Below are 4567 nucleotides of genomic sequence, written 5' to 3' on the forward strand. Positions count from 1 at the left end.
TGCCTGTGGTAATTTATTGGAGATGTGAAAAGGATTTTGGGCCAACGTCAAGCAGTGTATTTTGTGAACAAAAGAATCTTCTGCAGATGCAACACTTCGAAGGAGGACTGGCCTCTTTCATCTGAAACCTGTAGCTGCTTTGAAATGTAATAAGGCCTTGTACATTGTAGGTGCTGCGTCCGAGTGTGTGACGTCACGCGCGCCTGCTGCACAGGTGGCCCGTGGGGTCTGGAGGAGGAGACGCAACCAAGAGCAGCTCCAATTCGATGTTTGGGGGCGTGACGTCACGTGAGCGGTTCGCCCTCATTGGCTGAACCGCACACGTGACCCGGCCGTCGCAAGACAAAATCAAAAGATTTTGTCTTGCGAAAAATTTGTCGCGCCGTATTGCGCGCCGCTCTATGGCTGTGCACATTGCCCTACAGGCTTTTCTGTGCGGCGCTTACTATGGACACGGGCTAACTCTTTCTCTTCTAAAAAGACCAGACAACCCTGATACGACTTACTAACACATGACAGCTCTGTAAAAGTATAACCACTGATCTTATACAGTACATTACACATAAGATTGACATTCTTTCGGGGTAGGCTCTGCCAGTCCCTATTATCTCATTCCCTAATAGGTTTTCTCTGGCCACATGACTGGGTCTTTTTAAGAACTTTGGAAGATCCTCAGCCCAATGTCAAATAGTATCTTTGATTGTACACATTTAGAGATTCCCTCAATGAGGTATTTATATGTTTGGTGCTAGATGGTGCTGATATGCATTGCTCCACAAAGGGGTGACCTGGCCTGTGGAGGATCCCAAAACTCCCGCACAGTATCAAAACTTGATTCGCTTTCACATTTTAGGTGAATAAGTGACTCCAGATTAGCAGAGACAGGCTCACCTGAATCCTATTATATTATACAGTATTTAGTGCAGCATTTCTCTTAGATAAATCAACATGAACAGAATAAATAAAGTTGGCACTGCCAGAGCCTTATTCTAATAATGTGGGAAATGTATGAGAGAAAGAAAGCATAAACACAAACAATATACAATTATTATATTTCCTTCCTACCACCCATGCTTCAATCTATAACAAGAAGAAACAAGCATGGTCAGAGTACACCAATATATACAACTGTGTAAAGCAGGGATGGCCAACTCCAGTCCTCAAGGGCCACCAACAGGTCAGGTTTTCAGGATATCCCTGCTTCAGCACAGGGTGTCGTCTGAGCCACTGATTGAGACACCTGTGCTGAAGTGGGGATATCCTGAAAACCTCTTGGTGGCCCTTGAAGACTGGAGTTGGCCAATCCTAATGTATAGTATCAAACTCAAAGAACAGTTTAATGGGAAACAAAGTGGGTCCCCCGACAAAATTGTCAAATAAGTGCTTATTTCCAGTTACTACCAGTGGAACGGGTGTTTAAATTATGAAATCGTAGGCATAGCCAAAGTGACAATGCCTCACATGGCAACAGTCCTGATGAAGATCTCAAGTGTGGTATAGAAATGTGTTATGCTATTGTAGCCCCCTTACCCCTGTGTCTAGGGTGACTACGTGTGGTGTGTTACCTAATAGGCTCACAGGAGGCCTGATCCTCCGCTGCAGGGAGCCTGGGGTGTATCTGATCTGGTGACAGCGCCTCCACCTGTGAGGGATCCTAGCAGCACTGGTAACCCCTTCACAGGACACAATACAATGAATACCCACACAGGTATATAATAACAGGTGTACTAAACATACATATACTAATAACACAATAATGCATACCATACAGGCCTCGCACGGCCGTACCCCCACACAGTGCCCCACTGTCCAACCACCTTGTCCACACCCTGTTGAGGTTTCCCCCAAAGTACTGAGGTGCCCCGGGCACCTAACCACCCGGTGTCTACAGGAGCCACAACCCACCCCAAAGTGCGGTAGCGCTACCCACAGAATGTGTGTGAATCGTTGGTGCACTTGCTGAGCGTGATTCCTGCCAGGTGCTTCAGCACCTGGGTACTGTTGGCTGCTGTTAGGATCAGTCTGGTCCCACGTAGTTGTCGTTCGCGACGGCGTCCGCCTCTGCGTGGTGTGGACTCCCGTTGGAGTGTCCCACCTGAAGAGAGTCTCTGTCTTGCAGTGGTGGTCAGGTCCCAGAACACAGGCCGCAAGTACTGCGCGGCGTCTTAGCTTTGTCCCTGACACTATAGATCTAAAGGGGCAATGTCCCTATCTAAGGGTTTGTCCCTGAAGCACCCACAAGCTGATTGGGGACTCAGGGCTAACATGGGGCCTAAGGGGGCAAACTAGGCCTAGTCCAGGGCTCCAAGGACACTACCTGCTATGTTCTGCTCCCCCTTCCGACTGACGTGGCTCTCAGATTCACACCAAACCTAACCACTAGCTGGCTGTGATCCAGGTAGCCCTATTGGCTGTTCATGCCCATGTGATAGCAGCCTTAGAGGCTGCTGGGAACTGTAGTTCCCCTGCGGAGCCTAACTTAATATGGTCACCGCTATCTGATGGCACTGCACATGCGCGATCTCTAAGATGGCCACTGCACCTCGGGGCTCTCTGCACATGCGTGAATCATCATTGCACATGTGCGGCTATCGACAAGATGGCGGCGCCCTGCGAAGGGAGCCGCCACGGAACTCCGGCAACCCGCTCGCCACCCCGCCTGCCGCAGCGCTCCCTGGACACCTCCATGACTGACCGGCGGGTCCGTCTCTCCGGCGGCACCCGCACTAACGGCAGCGGAGGTATGCGGGGCAGCCAAGTGGGACCCAGGGGGGAGCTGGCTATAATATAATAAATTGAACGTTAATAAATATGTAACGCCCTACGCGCCCCCCTCCCCCAGCTGTAGAAGATAGGGTGTACATAAATAACAGTGTCTCTCTGATGTTACTGGCAGGGCTTAGACCTGCTCATTAGAGTGTTAGCTCATAGGGTTACCTTGGATCTCAGGGTCTTCTTCCACGTTGGCTCAGACAGGGTCTGTTGAGTGGATGTAGGTGCAGGCAAAAAGAGCACCAGGAACTTTATAAACTGGTTGGTAGTTATTCAGAATACAACAGTCCTTGACTCGACACATCAGATCCATGAAATAAGCATCTTATTGTACAAGCCCATAGAACATAGTAGACTGCAGCATATCAGAACAGGCTTTTCCTAGTGCACATTCATAGGGCATTCTGCGAGTAACCGCTCCCCCTCAAGGCAGGAGTTCCATGCAGACATGGAGAACGCTAGTACCCCACGACCGTATTGAACAAGGAGTATGGATTCACCTACTCCCTGTAAGTAAGGGTAGCTTGCTGTTGGTCACCTAGCTTCTAGGACTCTGCACCTGGGAAACTCAGCCCTGCCTGTTATCCAAGACCAGGAGGATTTTCTAAGATCTGGCCAGCCTGGTCTATTCAGCCTATAAGGTATTCCCTGGGTCCCTCTATCATAGATGGATCCATTCAGAGATCTCCCTCTGGGATCCCGCTCTCCCTGGATAGTTGTAGATGCTTATTCCTGGATTAGGACTAGAGATACTCATCCCCCCTAAGGGGTGATGCAGGAACGCTAGTCCTGGACTGGACACCCACTCTCTAAGGAGCAGAATAGAACTCTCTGACCCCCTAAGGCAGGGGTGCGCAAAGTTCCTGAGCTGCGCCCCCCTGCCTGGCAGGCCTGCGCTCACACACACCCCCTCTCCTAGGGGCCGGTGTCAAATGAGGTCGCGGGTCATGTGATGTCACGTGACCCTGCTGCGTCATTTGATGTGTGTTGCCATGGGGATGCGTCGCCGATGAGCCGTCAGAGAGCAGATAAGGGAGTTACAGAGGCCTCACGCCTCCCCCAGCATTTAAATGCCTTGGTGAAGAGCGCAGGGATTCTGTAACTGCCGCGTCCCCCCCATAAAATCTTGCGCCCCCCAGTTTGCGCACCCCTGCCCTAAGGGGTGAGACTGAACTCTAGCCCATGGCTAGCACAGAACTCCTCAATTTAGAGCAACCCACATCTTTATACAGGGGGAGGGACCATACAACTCTGACCAGTGATTGGACAGAGTCAAACTGTAGTTAGGCCCTCACCCTGTCGTGGTCCCAGCAGCATACAGGCCGAGACATGTGCCTATAAGTTGCTATAATTCTGCAACACGAGGGGATGTGACTTCACCAGGTTGCCACTATTAACCCTAGTAGGGTTGACAGGTGTCCGATATTGAACCGGACAGCCCGGTATTTGGTTACTCTGTCCGGCAAAAAATGAAAGATAATACCGGTCATGCCGGTATTATTTCTCCGAACTTAGTAACCAATCGTGGGATTTCCCCCGAGAAGGGATAGAGCAGGGCTGCTGCTGCTGCTAGGGGGCTGGGCAGCTTCCTCCATCCTGATTGGCTGCTGCGTAATGCAGCCAATCGGGAGGAGGTGGCAGGAGTCTGGGGGTGGTAATGACAGGGGGGGGGGGGTGAGAGGATGAAGGGAAGGGGGGGGTGAGAGTAGGGTTGCCAGGTGTCTGGTAATTCTGCTGCCTGTCCGGTATAAAATTGGAGGTAATACCGGACACCTATGTATCCGGTATTACCATT

The sequence above is a fragment of the Ascaphus truei genome, chromosome 7, assembly GCF_040206685.1.
Source record: "Ascaphus truei isolate aAscTru1 chromosome 7, aAscTru1.hap1, whole genome shotgun sequence".
Classification (NCBI taxonomy): Eukaryota; Metazoa; Chordata; class Amphibia; order Anura; family Ascaphidae; genus Ascaphus; species Ascaphus truei.